The sequence below is a fragment of the Aquarana catesbeiana genome, linkage group LG04 (assembly GCF_042186555.1).
Source record: "Aquarana catesbeiana isolate 2022-GZ linkage group LG04, ASM4218655v1, whole genome shotgun sequence".
Classification (NCBI taxonomy): domain Eukaryota; kingdom Metazoa; phylum Chordata; class Amphibia; order Anura; family Ranidae; genus Aquarana; species Aquarana catesbeiana.
In genome coordinates, this window is record NC_133327.1 from 221,659,716 (window position 1) to 221,687,698 (window position 27,983).

The window sequence follows — 27,983 nt, forward strand, 5'->3', positions numbered from 1 at the left end:
GAGGGAGAATTTGACAGAGATGCACAAACCTGACAGAGAAACAGACAGGAGTGTCGCTGGAGGGGTATATGAGAAAGAAATGGAGAGAGGACTGAGAGACATGGAGGGATGACATGAGAGAGACATGGAGGGATGACTGAGAGACATGGAGGGAGGACATGAGAGGGATATGGAGGGATGACTGAGAAACATGGAAGGAGAAATGAGAGACATGGAGGGAGGACTGAGAGACATGGAGGAGGCAATAAGAGACATGGAGGAAGGACTGAGAGACATGGAGGGAGGACATGAGAGGGATATGGAGGGAGGACTTAGAGACATGGAAGGGGAACTGAGAGAAATGGAGGAAGGACTGAGAGACATGGAGGGAGGACATGAGAGGGAAATGGAGGGGAGGACTGAGAGACATGGAGGGGAGGACTGAGAGACATGGAGGGGAGGACTGAGAGACATGGAGGGGAGGACTGAGAGACATGGAGGGGAGGACTGAGAGACATGGAGGGGAGGACTGAGAGACATGGAGGGGAGGACTGAGAGACATGGAGGGGAGGACATGAGAGACAGGGAGGGAGGACATGAGAGGGAAATGGAGGGGAGGACTGAGATACATGAAGGGGAGGACTGAGAGACATGGAGGGGAGGACTGAGAGACATGGAGGGGAGGACTGAGAGACATGGAGGGGAGGACTGAGAGACATGGAGGGGAGGACTGAGAGACAGGGAGGGAGGACATGGAAGGGAAATGGAGGGGAGGACCGAGAGACATGGAGGGGAGGACTGAGAGACATGAAGGGGAAGACTGAGAGACATGCAGGGGAGGACTGAGAGACATGGAGGGAGGACATGAGAGGGAAATGGAGGGGAGGACTGAGAGACATGAAGGGGAAGACTGAGAGACATGGGGGGGAGGACTGAGACACATGAAGATAGGACTGAGAGTCATGGAGGGGATAATAGAAATATACAGGGAGATAACCAAGAGACATATAAGAGAAGGACTGAGATATGGAGGGGTATATGAGAGGGGAGACTAGAGATATACAGGTGGATACAGAGGGGAACTGAGAGACATGCAGAGGAAAACGGAGAGACACACAGGGGGGAACTGAGAGACACACAGGGGGAAACTGATAGATATACAGGGGGGGGGGACTGAGAGACATACGGGGGGGGGGTGCTGGGAGACATACGGGGGGGGGTGCTGGGAGACATACGGGGGGGGGACTGAGAGACATACGGGGGGGGACTGAGAGACATACAGTGGGAACTGAGAGACATACGGGGGAGAAACTGATAGACATATGTGGGGGTTGGGAGACATACAGGGGAACTGAGAGACATACAGGGAGGGGGGCTGAGAGACATACAGGGGGGGAAACTGAGAGACATACGGGGGCAGGGGGACTATGAGACATACAGGGGGAAACTGAGAGACATACAGGGGGGAAACTGAGAGACATCGGGGGGATTGAGGGACATATGGGTGGGGGCTGAGAGACATACAGGGGGGGCTGAGAGACATACAGGGGGGGGCTGAGAGACATACAGGGGGGGCTGAGAGACATACAGGGGGGCTGAGAGACATACAGGGGGGACTGAGAGACATACAGGGGGGACTGAGAGACACATGGGGGAGAACTGAGAGAGACAGAGGGGGAATTGAGAAAGACTTATGCATAGATTTTTTCAGACGGATGTTGGCTCAAACTTGTCTTGCATACACACGGTCGCACAAAGTTGTCGGAAAATCCGATCGTTCTGAACGCGGTGACGTAAAAAAACACATATACGTCTGGACTATAAACTGGGCAGTAGCCAATAGCTTTTGTCTCTTCTGAGTATGCGTGGCACTTTGTGCGTCGGATTTGTGTACACATGATTGGAATTTAACCGATCGGATTGTGTTGTCGGAAAATTTTATAGCCTGCTCTCAAACTTTGTGTGTCGGAAATTCCGACAGAAAAAGTCCGATGGAGCCCACACCCAATTGAAATTTCCGACAACACAATTCGATCATACTTTTTCCGTCAGAGAATCCAACCGTGTGTACAGGGCATTAGAGGGGGGAACTGAGAGATCAGGGCCCAGAGGAGGTCATTCATAGGCTACGACTCCCTCTGGGTAGAGTACGCCTATAGGAGATTGCTGCAGGTTGGTACAGAGGAACTGGAGGGGGTGGGGCCAGGGGCAGAACCAGGAACCATTGAGCCAGTGTGTGTGGGGCAGGCTGTACAAGGTGAACATCACCAATGGGGGGTGCTACCTGGCCTGTGAGTACCTACCGACTACCTACCCTTGCATACCTAACAAACCCTATTTACCCCACCATACCATGCCACATACATGGTCTACTGGAACAGAACGTACTCCAAAATACCCCACTGACCATTCCCTTTATACCTGATGTACTGGAACCATGAGTACCTACAAGCCCGCCCCCCCCCCCCATGCCTGGTTTTCTGGAGCCGTAAGTGATCTATTGACAAAAAAATAAGAAGAAAACCAGCGCCACAGATATTGGTGGACAAGTGAGGATTTTAGCCAGGATTGCTGCCACTCAATACCAGTGAATCACCAGTTAATAGGTAAGAGAAAAAGAAATAAGCGGTGCAAGTCTGAAAAATCCTGCAGTCTCGTGGTAATGAACTCCCTACTAATAACACATGTGAAAAAATTAATAAAACCTTATAAACACTGTGCCACTACCATCAATGTACATCTATCATATAACAATCTGTATGTTCTATATTACTGCTTGCCAACCTGCCGCCGTTATACTGTTGGCATGGCTGCGCGAATTGCCGTAGATGTACGTCGGCCGCTTTAAAAGCAATAGCAGGCGTGTGCATGCCCACGGCGCGACGCCGGAGCCGATGCGCATGGCCTTCGGCCACGGTGTCCGCCGGCCACCTGCAATCACTCCACAGAGAGCAAGAACGGGAATCAGTCAATGTAAAAAAACAGATCCCCGTTCTGACGGGGGAGTAGAGAGAGATCGCTTGTTCCTAGTGATCAGGAACAGCAATCTCTCTCTACTCCCAGTCAGTCCACTCCCCTCACAGTTAGAAACAGCTCCCAAGGAACACTTAACCCCTTGATCGCCCCCTAGTGTTAACCCCTTCCATGCCAGTGTCCATTATACAGTAATCAGTGGCTATTTATAGCACTGATCATTGTATAAATGTCACTGGTCCCAACAAAGTGTCAAAAGTGTCCAATCTGTCTGCCGCAATGTCGCAGTCCTGCTAAAAATCGCTGATCACCGGCATTACTTTAAAAATGTATACTACAAATGAAATAAATATATTCCCTATTTTGTAGACATTATAACTTTTGCGCTTATTGCAATTTTCTTACCAAAAATATGTAGAAGAATACATATTGACCTAAATTGAAATAATTTTTTTTACTTTTTATTTTTTTGGGGGGATATTTGTTATAGCAAAAAGTAAAAAATATATTTTTTTTTTTCAAAATTGTCTTTTGTTATTTTTTTTTTTTGTTTTTAGCGCAAAAAATAAAAACCACGGAGGTGATTAAATACCACCAAAAGAAAGCTCTATTTGTGGGAAAAAAGGACATAAATTTTGTATGTGTACAACGACGCATGTCCGCGCAATTGTCAGTTAAAGCCTGGTCATTAAGGGGGTAAATCCTTCCGGGGTTGAAGTGGTTAAAACAATTAAAGTGCAAATGGAAAAAAAAAGCAAAGAAACAAAAGAAAAAAATATATACAGTATGTCACCACAATCAAAAAATATTTGAGTGCATACATCCAAAATTCATATATATTAGAAAAAAATGGTAATTCATGAATAAAGTGCATGTGTTCAAAAATAAAATAAGATAAAATAAAGGTCAAAAATAAAAGTCCATGTTTTCAATCCCAGAAAAAATCAAGAACCAAAGTGTGATCCAAAATATCTTATTCATATGATCATACACCCGTGCTCCTTCACCATAAGTCCAAAAGTAACTCACCAGAAACTATGGCTCGTCAAATTATAAACCATCTGTGTTATATTTAGGCAGATCTACTCTCCACTCTGCTGTTTCTGATATGTCCTCTTGTCAGTTCCTCTCCCGAATTACTTTCTTTTTAAAGTGAAGGTGCATGTTATAAGCAGATTAAATCCGGTATATCCAAATAACACGCCCAAGCTCATCTATTCACCACACACAGCACAAAGGCAAGAGAATTCTGTTGGGCCGTGTATTAGCGCTCGGACGGATACACTTAGACCAAATTTTAATGGTTTAAGAATGTCAGGCAAAATGGTCGGCCCTCAAGCATGTTCTATTCATCAAATCTGGCCCTCTTTGAAAAAAGTTTGGACACCCCTGCCGTGTGGTCATATTAGTTCAATCCCCTTTGTTATGAGATGGTGGTGGGGATGCAGGGCAGGGAATGCCCTGGCCACAGCTGATTGGATGCTGATTTGGCAGCAGTGACACCTTCCTTTCAAGTTTGGTCCGAACCTAAGTTCAGACAAAACCTGTGCTCATCCTTACTCCAAAGTTTGCTAGGGGTTCTTTGAGTAATGAGCAACTTCTGCTTCTCCAATAAGTAACCACTGACACCAATGATCTTTTTAAGCTCTCTGCAGGAGGGACATACACATATTTAAATTTATTTCATTCAGTCCATGGGCTGAATGAAAGAAATCGAAGAGAGCTATCTTTGGGCTGAATGAATGAAATCGGACAGATTCCTCCATCCATTCTAAACAGCATAGACAGTGGAATCTTTCCTGCCAGCTATTGTATTCTGACAGCCACTGCTCCTACAGCTGTCAGAATACCTGTACAGTGGTTGCATCTGTTTGGATACAGTCACTATTCGACTGGCTATTCTCCACATGACTCCAAAATACACTTGTTCAATAAATATTTGGTGCACCCATATAGAGATTGCTAGGTGTTCTTTGAGGAAGTGAGCAGTTGTAAACTGATAATGCTTGCATAGTTCTGGTACTAAATGTCACGTCAGTACCAGCGGTGTGGAGCTTCCCCTATCTTCTTTTGAGTATTTAATCACAGACCCAAATGGCCCTTTTTTTTATTCTCTAAGTGAGGGATTTTTCCTACTGATCCCCAACAAAAGTGGTATTCCCAATAGTGACCTAAGAAGCATTCTTCCCACTGACCACCAATGTAGGAGACAATTTGTCCCACTGAACCCCAATGTAAGGACCATTCTTCTCATTGACCATCAAAGTAAGGAACATTCTTCCCACTGTCCTCCATTGTACAAGGCTATTCTTCCCACTCATCCCCATTCCCCAATCTATGAGGCATTTTTCCCAATGACCCCCTAATGTAAATGCATTCTTCCTAGTGGCCATGATGTAAGCGTAATTCTTGTTACTGACCCCCATTATAAGGGACATGCTTCCCACTGACCACCAATGTAAAGCCCATTCGTCACACCGATCCCCAATCTAAGAGACATTCTTCCCAATGACCCCCAATGTAAGGGGTATTCTTTTTACTGATCTCCAATGTAAATGGGCATTCCTCCCACTGATCACCAATGTAATTCTTCCCACTGACCTCCAACGTGTGGGTTAATCCTCCCACTGAACATCAATGTAAGGGGTATTCTTCTCACTGATCCCCAATGTAAAGAAACATTCTCCCTACTGAACCCTCAATCTAAGAGGCATAATTCACAATCACCCCAATGTAAAAGATATTCTTTCCACTGCCGTATAATAAGAGGGCATTTTTTTCAACCTGACCTCCAATATAAGGAGCATTCTTTTCACTGACTTCCAATGTAATGAGAATTCTTCTCACTGACCTTCACTTTAAAGGGCATTCTTCTCACTGACTCTCAATTTAAAGTGGACCTTCACTTGCTCTGGCTTATTTACAAAATACAAAATACAAAGGCTTCTGTAAAAGAGCAAAAAGGAGAGCTGCCGCTGTATGAAAAAGCAGTGTTTTTCTTCTTAGAGAGAGAGCCCAAGAGTGTAAGCCCAGAGCTCAATAAAACAGTCCGAACCATAGCAGGAGCGCAAGCCCACTGCACGGCGGGGGATTAAATTCGCATGGCCGGCAGCCGCGATGTCCGCTGGTCATCCGCGATCACAGGCACGAGAGCCAGAACAGGAATTTGTGTGTATGTAAACACACAAATCCCCATTCTGACAGGAGAGACAAATCGTCTGTTGCCAGTAATTAAGAACAGCGATCTGTCTCCTCCAGTCCCTACACTGCCTCCACAGTTAGAAACACTCACGAGGGAACACATTTAACCCCTTGATCGCCCCCTAATGTTAACCTCTTCCTTGCCAGTGACATTTACACAGTAATTAGTGCATTTTTATAGCACTGATCGCTGTATTAATGTCAATGGTCCCAAAAAGTGTCAAAAGTGTTGGATCTGTCCGCTGCAATGTCGCAGTCCCACTAAAAATCGCAGATCGCCATTACTAGTAATAAAAAAAATAATAAAAATGTCATAAATCTTTTCCCTATTTTGTAGACGCTATAACTTTTGCTCAAACAAATCAATATACGCTTATTGTGATTTTTTTTTTTTTTTTTTTTTTTTACCAAAAATATGTATAAGAATACATATCGGCCTAAACTGATGAAGAAATTTGTTTTTTTTTTTTTAAATTTGGGGATAAAAACTAAAAACCGCAGAGGTGATCAAATACCACCAAAATAAATATCTATTTGTTGGAAAAAAAGGACGTCAATTTTGTTTGGGTACAGCATCGCACGACCGCGCAATTGTCAGTTAAAGTGACTCAGTGCCATATCGCAAAAAATGGCCTGGTCATTAAGGGGGTAAATCCTTCCGGGGCTGAAGTGGTTAAAGTTCACAAGAGAAGCTGTGAAGTCATTCAAGTAAATTCGCCACATTTTGCTCTTCTCTTCCTGTGAACCTGCTCTGGTCTTACATAAGAGATTGGAAGGCAAGCTGCTAACTTCTGGCAGGAGAGAGTAGTGCTACAGTGAGAAAGTGAAATTAACATGGGCATCACAGTGGCCAAGTGGTTAGCACTTCCACCTAGCAGCATATTAGGGTTGCTGGTTCAAATCCCAACCATGACTGTTCTCCCTGTGCCTGTGTGGGTTTCCTCCCACCCTCCAAAGACATGCTGATAGGTTAATTGGATCCATCTCTAAATTGGCCCTAGTGTGTATGAATGTGAGTTAGGTAACTTTGATTGTAAGCATCCTAAAAAGTTGGTACTGCAAACTTTGTACATTAATTACTCCACAGTGTCTTAAGCTACAAACTTTACTGAGGGTTTCCTTTAACATGATTTCTGTTTGTTTATGTAGCCCTCTTTTGGGGGGAGTTATGAGAAATGACCCTCACAAACAGGACAGTGTGCTAAATCTGTAGGTAAATAATAGTATTAGAATCTTTGCTTAGGCCTGGTTCACACCTATGCAGGTTGCATATTCCAGGTGCATTTGGCATTTTTCAATATACATTTTTAATCCATTAAAATCTATGGAACCAAAAACCAAGTTCCCTTCACTGGAACTAAGGGGCCAAGCCCAACCCCTAAAAAAACAACCCCACACCATAATCTCCCCCTCCACCAAATGATTTGGACCAGTGCACAAAGCAAGTCTTGTAGAGTGGGAGAATTATTGTTTTATCTCTGGAGTTAATCACCTTTTTAATGCATGCCAATATTCTATTGGCTTTGCTTGCAGTAGCTTGGCATTACATGCCAAGCCTATCATCTACTAGGACCCCCAGGTTCTTTTCCAGCCTAGAATCCCCCAGAGGTTCTCCCCCTAGCGAGTAAATTCCATTCATATTTTTGGCACCCAAATGTATTATTTTGCATTTTTCAACATTAAACCTCATTTGCCATGTAGTTGCCCACCCCATTAATTTGTTTAGATCTTCTTGCAAGGTTTCCACATCCTGCGGAGAAGTTTTTGCCCTGCTTTGCTTTGTATCTTCCGCAAATACTGAGATTGAGCTGTTTATCCCATCCTCCAAATCGTTTATGAATAAATTAAATAGGTTTGGTCCCAGGACAGAACCCTGAGGGATCCCACTTTCCACACCAGATCATTCCGAGTAGTCCCCATTTATCACCACCCTCTGGACTCGCCCCCCCCATAGCCAGTTTTCGACCCATGTACTCACCCTTTGGTTCATGCCGACAGACCTTAGTTTGTACAGTAAACATTTATGGGGAATTGTATCAAATGCCTTTGCAAAATCCAGATACACCACGTCTACAGGCCTTCCTTTATCTAGATGGCAGCTCACCTCCTCATAGAAGGTTAATAGATTAGTCTGGCAAGAACGATTCTTCAAGCATCTATGCTGGTGACATGAAGGGGTGAGTGTGGGGGGACCGTGCCGTGGAGGGGTGAGTGCGGGGGAACCGTGTTGTGGAGGGGTGAGTGTGGGGGGACCGTGCCACGGAGGGGTGAGTGCGGAAAGACCGTGCCGCAGAGGGGCTGAGTGCGGGGGGGGGACTGTGCTATGTTTGCCACCTCCCCCACAAAAGTTTAGAACCATCCACCACTGCTCAGAAATGGAAGGGGCTGGGAAATTACATAAATTACATATTTACCGACCCCTTTCACTCTCCATTCTGAAGATCCCCCTGTGCCTGTAGCAGCAGCCAGTGGAAGAGGAGACAAGCCGTAAGGATGGCAGGGGGACACACAGGGGGTGGGCAGTGGAGGAGAATCACAATGCAGCATCTGAAAGCTGTGGGAGGGAAAGGAGGAAAAGCCAGCTTTTGGCTCTTTCATTTCTTGTAATTGCCCTCCAGCGAAAAACCTAATGTGACAAGGAGGCCGCATGGGCCCTCTGGAGTAAGGGTGAGGTGACATTTGTGATCCCTGAAGCTCCACCAGTGATGATAATGCTAATGTGCACGGGGTGATTAGGGTGTGTCCAGGCACAACCTGCACACCCACACCCTGTGCTCACGTCTATGCTTGAGTGTCACTTATATAACTCTAGCAATGAGCTTTCCTTCCCTCTTCTAACTTTTTGCTTTTGTCACATGGCAGCATTTAGTGGCACTGATTGGCAGCACTGATGGGCACTAATTGACAGCACTGGTGGGCAATGATAGGCAGCAGTGATAGTCAACACTGATGAGCACTGATAGGCATTGATAAGCAGCACTGATGGGCACTGATTGAAGGCACTGATAGGCGGCACTGATAGGCAGCACTGATTGGAAGCACTGATTGGCAGCACTGATGGGCACTGATAGGCAGCACTTATTGGCACCGTCAGGTGGCACTGATGGGCACTAACATGTGGCAATGTTTGGAAGCACTGATAGGCATTGATAGGCAGCACTGATTGGCACTGATAGGCAGCACTGTTTGGCACTGACTGGCACTCATTGGCACTGATTGGAAGTACTGACTGGCACTCATTGGCACTGTCAGGTGACACTGATTGGAAGTACTGACTGACACCGACAGGTGGCACTGATTGGAAGCACTGACTGACACTGACAGGTGGCACTGATTTGCACTGACAGGTGGCACTGATTGGCACTGACATGTAGCACTGATTGGCACTGACATGTGGCACTGATTGGAAATACTGATTGGCACTGACAGGCGACACTGGCACTTATTGGCACTGACAGGTGGCACTGATTGGCACTGATAGGTGGCACTAATTGGAAGCACTGGCCCTGATTGGCACTGACAGGTGGCACTGATTGGCACTGACAGGTGGCACTAGTTGTAAGCACTGACAGAGGAGAGGGCAGTATCACATTGAGCAGATATTGGGTCTTGTAAAAGCCGCTCAGTGTGTGACACTGTCATGTATTGTAACTGCATGCAGGGAGAGAGAGGAAGTGTCAGAATTCAGCGGTGATGTCGGGTGGGTGGATCCGAGCAGCTATCGAACACCAGCCAATTATTGGGCTGCTTAGGAAAGGGGGCGGAACCACATAAACGTAGCGGCCCACCCAGACCCCATCCCATTGGCTGGTGTTCGATAGCTGCTCGGTCCCACCCACCCCTGACATCACCGCTGAATTCTGACAGCTCCTCTCTCTCCCTGCATGCAGTTACATTACAATACATGTCAGTGTCACACACTGAGCAGATCTTACAAGCCCCAATATCGGCTCAGTGTGAAACTGTCTCACAGGCAGCGCAGGGTACACATTGCTTGGATGCAGCCTTTCACAGCAGCCCAGCGGGCAGATCTCGGGAGACAGCCAGCATGGGGCTACACAAACACTGCATGGGTGATTAGGGTGTGCCCAGGCACACTTGGTACACCCCGTGCACACACCTATGGGCAGCAACACATCTCGAAAAAGTTTACACTATGGTGTAGCATTCCCTCTTCTTTTAACAATGCTCTGTAAACATCTGGGAACTGAGGTGACCAGTTGCTGGAGTTTAGGGAAAGGAATGTTTTACCATTGTTGCTCTATATAGGATTCTAACTGTCCTGGGTCTTTTTTCTTGTATTTTTTGTTTCAATTGGTGAAAGGTCTGGACTGCAAATAGGCCAGTTAAGCACTCGGATTCTTCTACTAGAAAACCATGCTGTTGTCATAGGTGCAGTATGCCGTCCTACTGAAATATGCAAGGCCTTCCCTGAAAAAGATATTGTCTGAATGGGAGTATATGCTGCTGTAAAACCTTGATATATTTTTCATCATTGATGGTGCCTTTCCAGATGTGCAAATGCCCATTCCATATGCACCCCAAAGCATCAGAGATGCAGGCTTGGACTGAGCGCTGATAACAAGCTGGAAGGTCCTTTTCTTTTTTAGTCTGGAGGGCACGGCACACATGGTTGCCATATAGAATGTCACATTTTGATTTGTCTAACCATAGAGCAATTTTCCACTTTGCAACAGACCATTTTAAATGAGCTTTGGCCCAGAGACAATGGCGGGATTTCTGGATCATGTTTAGATATGGCTTCTTCTTTGCATGATAGAACTTTAACTCTGTAAATGTCTGCAAACTAAGAAGACCAGTTGTTGGAGTTTTGGAAGATGAATGATGTCCCATTTTTGAGCATGTGCTGCTCTAAAACCTGGATATACCTTTCAGAATTGATGGTTCCTTTCCAGATATACAAGCTGCTCATTGCATGCCCACTTATGCACCCCCATACCTTCAGAGATGCGTGCTTTTTGCCTGTGCGCTGATAACAAGCTGGAAGGTCCCTCTCCTCTTTAGTCTGGAGGACACGGTGCCCATGGTTGCCAAAAAGAATGTCAAATTTCAATTTGTCTGACCATAGAACAGTTTTCCACTTTGCAACAGACCATTTTAAATGAGCTTTGGCCCAGAGAAGACAGCAACGTTTCTTGATCATGTTCAGATATGGCTTCTCCTTTGCATGATAGAGCTTTAACTTGCATACTTGGATGGCATGGCAACAGTGTTCAAAGGGAGTGATTTTTGGAAGTATCCCTGAGCTCATGCAGTGATGTCCATCAGAGAATCATGCCTGTTTTTAATGCAGTGCCTTCTGAGGACCTGAAGATCACGGGTATCCAACATTGCTTTCCTTGTCCCTTGAACACAGATATTTCTCCAGATTCTTAGAATCTTTTGTTGATATTATGTACTGTAGATAATGATATAGTCTTTACAATTTCACTTTAGGGGACATTATTGTGAAATAGTTTGACAATTCTTAGAAGCAGCTTTTTACAGATTGGTGAACCTCTGCCCATCTTTAACTGAGACACTTTGGGGTGGATTTACTAAAGGCAAATAGAATGTGCACTTTGCAAAGTGCAGTTGTTCCAGAACTTAGTAAACGAGCAGAAGCTTTGCTGACTTCCATCATCCAATCATGTGCAAGCAAAAATTCATTTTTTTGAATTGTCCTTGCAGAGGATTGGGTATTCTTTGCAAAGTGAAGCCTTACTTCATTTACTAAGCTCTGGAGCAACTGCACTTGCAGAGTGCGAAGTGCACATTCTATTTGCCTTTAGTAAATCAACCCCTTTGACTCTCTAAGATGCTCTTTTTATACCCAATCACGTTACTGACTTGTTGCCAATTAACCTGATTAGTTGAATTTTCTTTTTCCAGCTTTTACATCTGCCATCAGTTTCAAAATGACCTTTTTTTTTTTTTTAAATGGTACATTTTCTCAGCTTAACCGCTTAACCTGTGGAAGGAGTTTTTTTTGGAAAAAAAAACACTAATATTTTCTCATTTCTGTTATAAAACATATCCCATACAAAAATTACATTTAGCCATTGTTGACACTGACATTGCTAGTGACACTAATATCAGATCAGTGATAATACTGTACACTCACACTGTACTGATGCCACTGGCTGTGAAGAAGTTAACATCTAGGGGTAATCAAGGGGTTAACTATGTGCCTAACAATGAGTAACGTGTGTAATGTGTGCTTCTTTTACATTACTATCTGGCTGTTTTTTCTCCCTGCATTCAGGGAGAAGAAATAGCCAGATCGCTCTTCCTATGCACACAGAGATCTGTGTGTTTGTACACACAGAACTCTGGGTGTGATTGGACACAGTAAATCAGCTGACTTCAGCCCAAATCATTGACTGAAATCAGCTGCCAAACTCATGCTGTGTCTAATCACAGCACTGGTTGGCAGGGGGTGTGCTCATGCACCCCGCCAAACCCGGAAGAAAGAGCTGATGTACAGACACATGATTGTGCCTGCAACTGCCGGTGATGGCTTGTAGTATATTCACTGTGAGCAGTCCGGCAGGTGGGCAAACAATTCATATGTTTTCTATTGTCAATTAAATATGGGTTTTGGAATTTGCAAATCATTAAGTTCTATTTTTATGTAGCTTTCACATGGAGTTTCAGCTTTTTTGGAATTGGAATTGTAAATCCTTGAAATAATAATAAAATATAACTGAAGGCAAAACTTCTTTTTTTTTTTTTTTTTTTTTTGGATAAAGTGAAGAGGAGTTAGAATACCTCTAATCATATTTTATAATGAAATCATATCATTCTGTTTTTATGTAGATTTTCCACTGCGTCCTAACTTTTTTTGGAATCAGGGTTATAGTAGAATCCAAAAATATTTTTGGGGGTCACCGAACAAAAGGTGGGAGCCCTAGAGAAACAACAAAGGAGACTAGATTATAGCGTATTCTTTTTTCTCAACAGTCTAAAAGCTTGTATCAGATAAACACAATGTTTCTGTACTTATTGATGCATGTCGAAAATATGTCTGTCTGTCATGTAGACCTTTTATGATGGATCACTCTATCACTCTTTGGGTATGAGGAGGCCTTCAGACTTCAGTTGTCTGATTGTTGCAGTCTTAACTGAGAACTCTGGTTTTGTCTAATAAAAACCCTAAGACACTTTTATCAATATGCATTGTGGAAAGTGGAATTCGGAGTGACATCATGTGTTTTTTTTTTTTTCAAAAGGAACTTTATTTTGTAAGCATAAACCACCTTTTGTAGCTACTCAGGCTACTTCTTCAAGTAAAGTGCATCAAGACTTCTTTGCCTTCCTTTCGGAATGCAGAGAAAAGTGTTGTCTTCTCTCCACTCTACAAAGTTCCCCTTGATACAAAAGACATTGGGGTTGATTTACTAAAGGCAAATAGACTGTGCACTTGGCAAGTGCAGTTGCTCCAGAGCTTAGTAAATGAGGTAAAGCTTCACTTTGCAAAGAGTACTCTCACTTTCAAGGAAAATAAAAAAACTGCATTTTTGCTTGCACGTGATTGAATAATGGAAGTCAGCAGAGCTTCTGCTTATTTACTAAGCTCTGGAGCAACTGCACTTGCAAAGTGCAACTGCACATTGCAAAGTATACAGTCTATTTGCCTTTAGTAAATCAACCCCAGTGTGTCTATGCACACATAGGGGTTGATTTACTAAAGGCAAATAGACTGTGCACTTTGCAAATGCAGTTGCAACTCGGCACTGCTGGCTTCTAGGAGAGTTAAAATAAACGTTCTGTGTGCATGAGGCCTTAATGCTATCCACTGGTGTCAAAAGGTACCAGAGTACAGTATGTAATCTAAATGTTTTGATATGCAGAGGCATTCATAAGTACTGGAAATGTACTTTTTAGCTCACATTTTCATCTCTCTTCAATTCTTAACTTATCTTTGACCTTGAGTTTGTGCTATGTATCTTCTCCTTAACAAAATAGACCTAATCTATATGCAAAAATAAGATTTTCCTTTCCCATCGAGGGTTCAAGGTTCTCTACATCTCACACAGACCCAAAGAAATATACAGCTTTTATCTGGCTCTACTGAAAACATCAGTGAGCTGTGACTTGTCGCCCACCTTCACTCACGTGTGCTTCTCTGTTTTTGCTGCCATCAAGGACTCATAACTCCTACATGCTTTGTCTTCAGGGACTGGAGTTGTATTTATATTCCACAGGGACATCACCTTGCACCTTGTAGCTGCACAAATATAGACATTAATACAAATCCAGACAAACTGATCTCATTTACAGAACCACAAGAGACATTTATATTCTTACTTGTATCACACGTACAAAACACTTCAAACAAATTAGAGGGCTGGACCCTTGTCTGCATGTACTAATGCAAATGAAAAATATTAGCTCTTGAGTATATGTGTAGCAATAACTCTCGGTGGAGCTGCTGGTTTAAGCGGGTCTGTTACCTTCACTCTGCTTCCCTCTGTTTCACCAGCACCGGGTCTAGGGTTCCATTGAGTTTACCTCTGGACGATACACGCACCAACACTGGAGTATGTTTTCAATGCTTTATTAAACACTTGACTTAGGAAATAGCAGGAAAGAGACAAAAGGGGAACTGCAGAAGAAACTCAAACATCTTCCTTTAGGATTCTTTTAACAAATGTTCGGGTAGAATTCAGATATTGTATGGAATGCGCTCCCCTCGTGGGACACACTCCTTGCTCATCTGGATAGGCCTCTCTCACCAGCCTAGCAGCCAGTACGCAGCACGAATCAAAGTCTCTGCCACAGACTTGCTTGGGAACAAAATCCGTACGATCCTCTGCCACAGGATGTATCAGATTTTCTGTAATGAATGTCAGTCACAGTGCCTGAACCTTTAAGCCAACCCGGCAACACTATGCTGTATAGTTACTTTCGGATACGTCCTCCAACTGAGTCACCAGGCCCCTCTATAGACCAGCACGCTGCGTGATCCCTCCAAGACGGGTCCTCCCCTGGGATCTCCTCGGTTGTCCAGCTTCGCCATACAGGACCGACAGCTCAGGACCATTCCTTGGCTGCGGTGGTAGGCCCCAGATAAGCCTCTGGACCCACCCCTGTGCCGTAGTATCGTGGGCCTCCGGAACGGAGGACCACAAGGTAGCTCCTTAACGCATACCTGTCGGCCAGGAGGGCCAGCAGGTGGCTAAAAAATGAACCCCAAAATATGGCGTCTGTCCCATAAATACCCTCGCCCAGAATGCAACTCTGAGGACCACCTCCACTGAGTTGTCTCCGGGACAGAAGAGCCCCCATACGCTTCAACATGTTGCCTTTCCAACACTAACTAGTGATAACAGCGACACCCACTGGTCAGCACGGAAACACACACAACGTCAGCCAAGCTGGAACAGAGGCAAACTTAACCTTCCTAACGAACAAGTTACTAAATTTACCTAACGTGCGGTAGATTGCAAATCTACCAGCGCTACATATGCATCAGACGTTTCTATGTAACAAAAAGAGACCCTGGGGACAATTTTAGTAAGTGTGACTTTGCAAAACTGAAAATAATATGATTGTAGTTTGTGCAATGGGGGTTATTTACTAAAGGAAAATCCACTTTGCACTGCAAGTGCACTTGAAAGTGCACTGAAAGTGCACTTGGAAGTGCAGTCGCTGTAGATCCAAAGGGGGCATGCAAGGATAAATAAAAAAACAGCATTTTATCTTGCACATGATTGGATGATAAAATCAGCAGAGCTTCCACTCATTTCAGATCTACCCCTTAGATTCAGAGCGACTGCACTTCCAAGTGCACTTTCAGTGCACTTTCAAGTGCACTTGCAGTGCAAAGTGGATTTGCCCTTCATAAATAACCCCCAATGTGTCTTATAAAAGAGAAAAAAGTTTGCTATGGATAGTTAAAGTTGAACTTTAGCCAGATATGAACAAGACTCCAATGCAGTTATATTAGATTTTTATTTTTAATACTTTTTATTGGTTTAAAAAAATCTAGCAATACAGAACAAGAGAACGATAGACATGAAGCTAGGCATTACAGCAGTATTCAGGAGGTACAATATATCCTGGATTTGCTCTAAGGTCCCTGTAAACAGTTGCATGGCTTATATCCCATATTAAGTGATTAAGATTGGTTGGCGTTAAAATGTAGTGATCACTCTGGGATATCTGCTGGGTGGTGGCTTGGATATCATCAAACCATTGCAAGTGTGCTAAAGAACAGGAAGAGAATGTACTATGAATGTGGAAATCAAGGGGTGGTCCAGGTATGGATTCTGCAGGCGTGGATAGGGCAAAAAGGAAGAGAATGTACTTTGGATTTGGAAATCAAATGGTGGTCCAGGTATGGATTTTGCATGGGTGGATAGGGCTTAGATACAAAAGGAATAGAATTCATGTAAAATGTAATATTTACATTAGTGGTATAAAATAGGGTGGGTATTGAAAGTGGAGGTGGAAAGGGGCAGGGAGGAGGGAAAGAAGAGATGGGGGGGAGGGGGCAAGTGAAAGGGTTGAGACAGGGAAGGAAGGGGGATGCATGGGATGTCCAGAGTAGAATCATGGGAAGGTCATGAGGGTAAGAGGTATAAGTTAGGAATGTTTTTGAGGGCCTAGCAAAGAAGGTGTGAGTCTAAAACTTGAATGGATAAAGGACATCCTGACCAGGTTTGTGCCTCATGTAGAAAGATCTGGAATTGTTTTGGGGCTCATGATATGTTTGTAATCATTTAGAACGCGTCAATCCTGTCCATGTTTTGATATATGGGGCCATATTATCATTATTGACAAATATTAATTCTTCCATTTGTTCTGTGCGTTAGGAATATTTTTTAAATGTAGTTATTGCAGTTACTTGTAAAGCGCCGTCAATTTACTCAGTGCTTCACATATATATTGTACATTTACATCAGACATGGAGTTTCTTGATCTAGGGGCATGTATGGAAAGTAATTGTAGAAAATTCATGTTCAAGTGATACCCAGTCTGGGGGTATAGACAGAACATTCAAATCCACTATCCTGCCCAATTGGCTAGCCCAGTAGTTATATGCAGTTATGTATTTATAAAAAAGAAAATTTCCATTCAAGTATGTATTAATAACTCCAAAAAGTACATTCTATTGCTCTCAACCTTCTCCAAATCTCCAAATCACTTTTTTTTTCTATTGCTGCTGTGATCCGACTTCCTCTTAGAGGGTGACTATGTGCGTTGTCTATTGTCCCACTGTATGTAGAAATGTAGCCACTCTCTTATGCTCACTCCCAAGATGGACTAGGAACCAGGGAGGCAGAAAAACACAGTAAGAAATGATTTCATGGAAAATAGATTAAAGGGCCATTAAGTAGTGGGTGTGTAACGACATTGTTTTGTGTCAATTAAATGCAACTAGTATAGATATCTGAATTTGGCTGAATTTCAGCCTTTTGTAAACCCCTGTAAAAAAGCATTTGGATTAAGAGGAGGAGAGGGAAAATACTTAGGACCAAACAAATATCCTACCAGTGGCGTAACTAGAACTTTCAGGACCCCAGTGCATGAAACCATGGGCCCCCCTGACCCTCCGATCCCGGAGGTGGAATGCCAGGGTCCTGGTCGCAAGTGTGATGTTTGTGATCCTGGTAGTTCTGCGACTGGTGTCAGTAGTTTTATATTTTTTATTTTTCTACCATTTGTTTTATTCATTTTTTAATTTTTTTTTACAATATTATTTTTTTAAATGTTTATTAAAATTTTTTTTACGTGTTTCGTCATAACAAATCCACTCCATCAGAAGCGGATGCATCCACATGTCTGCAACAAATATATAAATATTAGTGAATGTACAGGTCTACCCTACCATCCGTTTATACTTGTATGCCCTGTGTGGTTGACCAACTTGTTCTGCACACAGGGGCATACAGATTCCTACACTATAGCTAGTTTCCTTTCTTATTGATACAGCAGCCCCTGCATTCTGCTGTATGCGCTCTGCCTTGTGGCACCGCTTGGTTGCCTGATGCCCGGGAGCTGCGATGCACACCTGGCGCCCTCCACTTCCCTTTTCTCCCTCCTCCTTTATGCTGGACTGCGGGTGATCGGGCAGGCTTGCTCACCTCGCATCGGTGTCATGCTGGGCGCTGCACGTATGGCATCATTCCTGGCATCATGACGTGTGCGCCTTTTCCACTCTCTGGCTGAATCATAGGGGAAGGTTTTGGCGTAAATCAGAGACGGCGGTGCCGTCCAGTGGGCTACGCCTCTCCTCCTTTATCATGCCTAGCGCGGTGCTGGGAGGGACCTGCGGGTGGGCTGGACATCTATAAAAGCACCTCTCACTGTTATAGTAAATTTACAAGTTATGCGCTGCGCTTGGGTGACCCAAAAAACAAAATTAATAATAACCAACTCTGTGCTTACTAGTGCGATAATATTAAATACAAATAATATGAATGTTGAATAAATAAACAAGGTGTGAAAAAACAAGTGCTTGTTACACCATAAATTAGTGCTTAATAGTGCTTGTTACACCATACATAGTGTCTTAATGAACATAAAAGGTGCTTAGTGCTCAATATAGAGTATCCTGCTTGTTTAAATGAAAAAATTAATAAATAATGAAAAAAAAGTTCTCTTTGGCACTCTAAATAGTGCGTGCAAATAATGTCCAGCAGTGATAATAAAACAATGCGTGCAGGTGGTGTTCAGCTGTGACAACAATCCAACATCATGCCGAAGATATCCTGAGTGCTGCAAAACATGCTCCGGTGCTCCTTCATGACCCCCTTAAGCTAATGTGCTCACCTTAGAGCACAATGACTTCCTCTTGATGACACAATATAGTAAACTGATGATTCTACTTATTACTGTTAAGACTAGAAATTGGTCCAAAAGGGCCCTATTACTGTCCCATATGATGAAGATGTCGTCGATGTATCTGTGCCATGATAACACATATCGAAGAGAAACAAACAGGAAGTGAGAGGAAATCCTTCTAAAGTGAGGGAATTGTCTGAAAACTTTCTACCCTAACCTGCCCACCTATCTCTTACTCTGTCCATTTTAGGCAAACCTTGAAAACTTCAAGGAAGGCCTGAACACACAATGAGAAAATCGTACAAAAAATACTACTTTCAAAGTGATCGTATGATAATCTAATAGTTAGTACACAGCTTTCGTCCGAAATTGTCTGAAGGAACAAACACAAAAATTGTTCTTGTATGATACCAGATTGTACGATTTTCTTTTAATCAGTACAGCTTTTGTCTGGAAATATAATACAAATACAATACAACACATTACATCACTTCTGAATTTTTATTCTCCTAATCCAAATGAAGATACAAAAAAAGAATGGCTTCATAGCCAACTACATTATGCAGAAGTGGCTAAGAAGAAGTTAGAAAATAAAAGATTTTTCCTACAACCATATTTTGAGGAGACAGAGGGGACAGGACATTTATTGGCAACTATTGTAAAAGCTCAGCAGCTGGCATCATATATAACTGAAATACAATCATCTTCAAATAAGAGGGTTGATAGTACCCCAGAGATATTAGGGGTATTCAGGGAATATTTTCAGGCATTAAATAAAAGTAGGGTATCATACTCGGAGGAGTCCTTGAATATATTCTTTGATACTATTGAATTACCAAATATCTCAAAGAATGAAAGGGTGGCTTTGGAGGGTCCATTAACATTGGATGAGCTAAGAAAGAGAGCATTTAACTTACCTAATAATAAAGCACCAGAACCAGATGGTTTTCCAGGGGAAATGTATAAAAAATATGGGGGGTGCGTTGTTACTTGAATTGCTCAATGTTTTTAATTATGCCATAGAGGTGGGCTCACTACCCCCTCTATGAATGAAGCAGTAATTATTGTCCTACTGAAACCCGATAAGGACCCAAGTAATCCTGACTCATACCACCCAATATCTGTGCTAACATCAGACATTAAGCTGCTGGCAAAGGTACTGGGGACTAGATTATCAAGATACATATCCAAACTAATCCATTGTGATCAATCAGGCTTTATTCCTAATAGATCTACAACAAATAATATTAGACGGCTATTTTTAAATTTACAACTCCCAACAGATAATATGGGAAATAGAGCTATAGTGTCACTCGATGCGGCTAAAGCATTTGACATAGAGTGGGTCTTTTTGTGGAATTGCTTAAAATGATATGGGCTTGGCCTCAGATTTATTAAATGGATACAACTTTTGTATGACTCACCAAGCGCAAGGGTACAGGTGAATGGATGTGTATCGGCCCCTTTTTCGCTGACCAGAGGGACAAGGCAGGGATGTCCCCTATCCCCACTTCTTTTTGCTCTGGCCATTGAACCATTGGCTGAGGCTATTCGCTCGTCTACAAATATTGTGGGATTTCACGGATCTACAGGTGAAGATAAGATAGCACTCTACACGGATGATGCTCTATGTTTTGAGAGGATACGGGTCCATCCAAGTCTGCAGTTATGTCCTTGCTAGACTTGTATGGATCCTTTTCGGGATTTAATATCAACTGGGACAAATACGTAATGCTGCTTGTGGATCCTGAGCATATGGGACATCCACGCTAGACTCATCAGATGGCCCTGGTTACATAATTTAAATACTTGGGAGTGGTAATCCCCCGAATGTTACAGAATATACGGATAGGAATATACTCCCTCTTATTGTTAAATTTAGACAATTGAGTAAAACATGGAGTAAATTTCCATCGTCTATGGTAGGGAGGGCGAATCTGGGGAAGATGGTGTGGATTCCCCAGATGTTAAATGTATTGCATAATTGCCCCATATGGTTGACGCTACGATTATTTAGGACCATTGATTTGCTTTTTAGGGATTTTGTGTGGAGGGGAGGAAAACCTAGAATTAGATTTGAAATACTACAACAGCCCATTGATAAGGGGAATTGCGATAACTAATGCAAGATTATACTTTATTGCATCACAATTACAACATTGGCAGGTAGTGGACGTGGAGGACCCTACACAAAAGATAATAGCATCTCAATTTAAAAAATGCCCTTTAGGTAAGCTAATAGTAGCTCACCACTTTTATAATAAAAAAAAGGTTCCCTACGTTCTACTTGATTCACAGAGTATGGGAAGCAGTACGAAATATTGCTCAACATAAGGGATATACGAAACATATGCCCATATGGGATAACTATTTACTGGAAAAAGACGGGCATGATATTGCACCAGCTATATGAAGGGGATGTTTTACTTTACTTTACTAGATGAGGAGGACTGGATACGTGCCCTGGAAACACTTCCTAGGACAACTCTCTGGCCCTCCCAAAGGCTATCTCAGCTTTTTATCATACATAGGGCTCATTATACTCCACAAAAACTCTATGCTTGGGGAAAATAACACCGCTATGTTATTTAATGGCTCTCTCATCCACTTGCTCTGGCGATGTCCAAAGCGTCATCGTTATTGGGAAAAAGTATTTATAACCCTAAACTTATCATGCTCCACTGAGATAACAGGGATGCCCAAACTTGCACTATAATACCTGATGGAGCATTACCAGTAGAGATGCATACTATGTGGATAAGATCCTTATATTTAGCACGTAAAGTTATTCTAGAAAAATGGACATCCGTTGATCCTCCAACCCATAAACAATGGGTTGAGAAACTTAACTATATACTTAAAAGAGAGAAATTAACATATAAGCAAAGAGGTATACTGCAAAGGTTTGGTAAAATATGGTCATGTTGGATAGAACCTAGTAATGGATTATATGATGGTTTAACTAGTAGAGAGACGTGAAGGTAGAGAAGATAGATGGGAGCAAAGAGCTGAGGAGTAGAAGAACGTAAAAGAAAGATAATTTGATGCTGATTGGAGGAAGTTGGCACAGTCTGATGATTGACATTGGGGGAGTCCAATCTGATGTGCAGAATGTATTTATGCTCCTACTATGTTTTCTTTATTATATGTTAAGTTATTTTAGTCCTTGAGGTGCAAGGTTTGTTTGGTTTGTGTGCTTTCTTATTTTATGATACTTTATGGATTAATCTGACATATTATTTGTTTGTATGTATTATAATAAAAATAAAAATTATTTGATTCGAATTTTTATCCTGTCCTACGAGAATTTTAGTAACCTCTTCATTTTCGAGACTCGCATGCAAAAAAAGGACAATCATTTGTCCGATAATTGTGTGTACCAGTCTTATCTTGCATTCAGCTAACAACTGAATCTTTTATTTATCAGCCCATCCCTCACAGTTATTACCTTTTTGTTCCATTTGCCCCTTCCTATTAGATTGTAAACTGTCAGGAGCAGGGTCCTTCTAACTTCTTTTACTGAGTTATATTGTTACTGTACTGTCTGCCTTTTAATGTAAAGTGCTGTACAAACTGTTGGCGCTATTTAAAGCCTGTATAATAATAATCCCTGGTTATCTCCAGGGGCACCAGAGCTTGTGCCCCATTGGAAGATTTTTTTCTCTATTCCTTTTCAAGTGACAACCCAAAATTTGAGATTTTCTTTCACTTTCTTTCTCGTGATAATGGTACATAGGACAAATAGAGAGGGTAACAGACAGCAATAACAACCTGACATGTGTTCTAATCTGCCTCCATTCTATCCAAAATAAAAAAAGTTTTGCCTTTAGTTAAACTTTAATTGTTTAGCTGGGGTTCAGCTTATGCCTCGTTTCCACTGAGCAGATCGGTTTGGTTCGGTACGTATGGCCCCTGGCAGTCCCACTTGCAGTGGAAACGCTCACCTGAATAGGCCGGGCCATTATAGACTTTCCAAACTGTACCGACCTGAACCGATCCGCTCAGTGGAAACAAGGCATTACTGTACCCAAAGGTTAAAAGTTACAGTTGCAATAAAAAGTATGTGAACCCTTTTGGAACGATATGGATTTCTGCACAAATTGGTCATACAATGTGATCTGATCTTCATCTAAGTCACAACAATAGACAATCACAGTCTGCTTAAACTAATAACACACAAAGAATTAAATGTTACCATGTTTTTATTGAACACACCATGTAAATATTCACAGTGCAGGTGGGAAAAGTATGTGAACCCCTAGACTAATGAGATCTAATGAGAGCTAATTGGAGTGAGGTGTCAGCCAACTGGAGTCCAATCAATGAGATGAGATTGGAGGTGTTGGTTACAGCTGCCCTGCCCTATAAAAAACACGCACCAGTTCTCGGTTTGCTTTTCACAAGAAGCGTTGCCTGATGTGAATGATGCCTCGCACAAAAGAGCTCTCAGAAGACCTACGATTAAGAATTGTTGACTTTCATAAAGCTGGAAAGCATTATAAAAGTATCTCCAAAAACCTTGCTGTTCATCAGTCCATGGTAAGACAAATTGTCTATAAATGGAGAAAGTTCAGCATTGCTGCTACTCTCCCTAGGAGTGGGCGTTCTGTAAAGATGACTGCAAGAGCACAGTGCAGACTGCTCAATGAGGTGAAGAAGAATCCTAGAGTGTCAGCTAAAGACTTATAAAAGTCTCTGGCATATGCTAACATTCCTGTTAGCGAATCTACGATACATAAAACACTAACCAAGAATGGATTTCATAGGAGGATACCACAGAGGAAGCCACTGCTGTCCAAAAAAACATTGCTGCATGTTTACAGTTTGCACAAATACACCTGGATGTTCCACAGCAGTACTGGCAAAATATTCTGTGGACAGATGAAACCAAAGTTGAGTTGTTTGGAAGAAACACACAACACTATGTGTGGAGAAAAAAAAGGCACAGCACACTAACATCAAAACCTTATCCTAACTGTGAAGTATGGTGGTGGGGGCTTTATGGTTTTGGGCTGCTTTGCTGCGTCAGGGCCTGGACGGATTGCAGGAGAACTTAAGGCCATCTGTCCACCAGCTGAAGCTCAACAGAAGATGGGTGTTGCAACAGGACAACAACCCAAAGCATAGAAGTAAATCAACAATAGAATGGCTTAAACAGAAGAAAATACTCCTTCTGGAGTGGCCCAGTCAGAGTCCTGACCTCAACCCGATTGAGATGCTGTGGCATGACCTCAAGAAAGCAATTCACACCAGACATCCCAAGGATATTGCTGAACTGAAACAGTTCTGTAAAGAGGAATGGTCAAGAAATACTCCTGACCGTTGTGCACGTCTGATCTGCAACTACAGGAAACGTTTGGTTGAAGTTATTGCTGCCAAAGGAGGTTCAACCAGTTATTAAATCCAAGGGTTCACATACTTTTTTCACCTGCACTGTGAATGTTTACATGGTGTGTTCAATAAAAACATGGTAACATTTAATTCTTTGTGTGTTATTAGTTTAAGCAGACTGTGATTGTCTATTGTTGTGACTTAGATGAAGATCAGATCACATTTTATGACCAATTTGTGCAGAAATCCATATCATTCCAAAAGGGTTCACATACTTTTTATTGCAACTGTATGTGTGGCAGTAATGTCATTTCATACATTTCACCCACTTATGGTGCCTGTCAGGATTATTTAGCAGACCTTAGAGGGGGATATTCTAAAGCATTGGCAGAAACAGAAGGAAGAATTTGAAAAGACTATGGACCTTCACAGTAGTCCTCTGTAACCAAGTATGACATCACCCCCTAGATGCCCTAATCATAATTCAACCATCATAATGAAACCATTTTTTTGAGCGGAGTTCATATATAATAAACATTATTTTGAAACTGTATGCTGATCTTGATATGAATACAATGTATGTTACTGAGCTGTATGTGCTCTGACAGAACATGATATACAAATATATGCTAAGACGATGAGATGGCATTTCTGTCTCTAAAATCAGCCTTGAGGTGACAGGCAAGTGGCATTCAAGCACATTAGGTGTATCAGCACACTGCAAAGTGGATTAGTAAAAGAGCTGATCTGCTGCTTGGCAGAAGTTGTAGCCATGATATGTAACTTTTGTAACCCAAATACAAATAAATGTACTTCAGATTCTAGTATGAGAGAAAGGTAAATCAGAACAAAAGTGCAATAGAATAGAACAATAGAAGTATATACATTTTTAATGTATACTTTGATGTAATGTTAAAGCTGAAGTTAAAGTGCCACTAAACCCACATCTTTTTTTATAAAATAAAATTAATGCAAATTGTTTTGTTAGAAGTAGAATCTACAATATGTCTTCATTTTGTTTAATCTCTCAAACGCAAGCTTTTTTCTGCTATTCTCAGACTTCTTGTTCTAGGGTGACAAACTTTTTTCTTCATGTCCTCCTTGTGTATGTGAATGCAGCCACCCTTTCCTGCTTGATGGACGACACATGGCAGTGCCTAAGGCAGTGATTTCCAGCTTCTAGATCCCACAGGTTTGGCACATAGCTGGGCCAATGTAAATATGAAAAAAATTAACATACCTGGAATTTATCTTTAGAGAAAAACTGCACAAATGGCTAGGTTGCTGTTGCAGACCTTCTTCTGAAAATGACTTTCCTGCCTGTCTCTGCACAATAAATACTCAGCGGGCACTGACCTTAACCACTTCTGGACCACCACACGCCGATATACGTCCTAACTTTGACGGGGGATATCGTTGTTATGGCAGCAGCTAGCTGCCATAACCCCAGTATCCTCGTGTTCGACCGGCGGTCCGGTTTCTGATAAGAGTGGTCTTCCAGCGGATTCACCGCAAGATCACTTTTATCAGCGGCGAGAGAGGGCCCCCCCTGCTCCGGTGCCCTCTGCCGCTTACCAGATCTGTCGGCAGCGGCGGAGGCAATCAGATCTTCACCCTTGCTGGGCATAAAGACGAGTGAGAGGAAGATGGCCCCACCCGTTTCCATAATGATGCAGGGTGGAAGCCCACTTCCACCCACAGCTCTTAAAGGGCCATTTTTTAAAATTATTTTTTTAAATTACTTTTTTTTTATTACATTTAAGTGTAAATATGAGATCTCGTTCTGCTCGTATTTTTGACCCCCTATCTCATATTTAGCCACTTCAGCCCCGGAACATTTGGCTGCCTAAAGACCAGAGGACTTTTTACAATTTGGCACTGTACTGTTTTAAATGGTAATTGTGCGGTCATGCATGTTGTACCCAAACAAAATTTGCGTCCTTTTTTCCCACAAATAAAGCTTTCTTTTGATGGTATTTGATTGCCTCTGCTATTTTTATTTTTTGCGTTATAAACGGAAAAAGATCGAAAATTTTGAAAAAAATAATATTTTCTACTTTATGTTATAAGAAAAATCCAATAAGCTAAATTTTAGTCAAACATTTAGGCCAAAATGTATTCAGCCACATGTCTTTGATTAAAAAAAGTCAATAAGCGTATATTTATTGGTTTGCGCAAAAGTTATCGCGTCTACAAACTATGGTACATTTACTGGAATTTACGCAGCTTTTAGTTTATGACTGCCTACCTCATTTCTTGAGGTGCTAAAATGGCAGGGCAGTAAACCCCCCCCCCCAATGACCCCATTTTGTAAGTAAAAAGTAGACACCCCAAGGAAATTGCTGAGAGGCATGTTGAGCCCATTGAATACTGAATTTTTTTGCCCCAAGTGATTGAATAATGACAAAAAAAAAATGTACAAAAAGTTGATATATTGCTCACGCATGCCATGGTTATATGTGGAATTGCACCCCACAATACATTTTGCTGCTTCTCCTGAGTATGGGGATACCCCATGTGTGGGACTTTTTGGGAGCCTAGCCGTGTACGGGGTCCTGAAAACCAAGCACCGCCTTCAGGATTTCGAAGGGCGTAAAATTTTTTTTTCACTCTGTCAGAAATCATGAACCAGACTGAGACAGAAGTACAGTAAAATCACACTTGTTTATTAATAAAAATAAAAAGGTAAATAGAGTAAGCATAGTCAAAGCATAGCCAGAGTCCAGTAACCGGATCAGAAGGTCCAACGCATAAGCCACTGGGTTAATCCTGCGAAGGATACGGAAAGGCCCAATAAACTGAGGTGCGAACTTCAGTGAGGGAACACGAAATTGGAGGTTGCGAGATGACAGCCAGATCCTGTCCCCAACCTGGTATGAAGGCGCAGGCAGGCGTCTGCGGTCAGCATGGAGTCTGTACCTATCATATGCATGACACAAAGCCTCCTGGACTTGTGCCCAAGTGGAACGAAGACCACGGAGATACTCCTCTAGCGCAGGAATACTCTGGGGAACAAACAAGTCAGGTAGGTTGGAAACCATAATTCGCCATAAACTGAGACAATCGGGAAGCAGAATTCAAGGCACCGTTGTGAGCAAACTCTGCCCATGGCAATAGGTCTGACCAGTTGTTGTGATGGTCAGAAATATAGCAACGTAGGAATTGCTCCAAGGACTGATTGGCTCGTTCTGCGGCCCCATTAGACTGCAGGTGATACGCAGAGGAGAAAGCAAGCTGAATTCCCAGCTGGGCACAAAAGGCTCACCAGAAGCGGGACACAAACTGACTACCCCTGTCCGAGACAATCACCTTGGGTAGCCCATGTAAGGGAAAGATCTCCCGAGCAAAAATGGAAGCCAGTTCCTTAGAAGTGGGCAACTTCTTAAGTGGAATACAATGACACATCTTAGAGAACCGGTCAACCACCATAAGGATAACCGTGTTGCCTTGGGAGTTGGGCAACTCCACAATGAAATCCATAGACAGGTGGGTCCAGGGCCTCTCTCCATTGGGTATAGGTTGTAGGAGGCCCACTGGAATGTATTGTGGAGTCTTACTCTAAGCACACACGGAACAGGCAGCTACGAAGGCAGTTACATCAGCATGTAGACTAGGCCACCAGAATTGTTGGGAATTGGCCCAAACGAGTTGATTCTTCCCAGGGTGGCCAGCAGCCTTGGGAGAATGGTAAGTCTGGAGCACAGCAG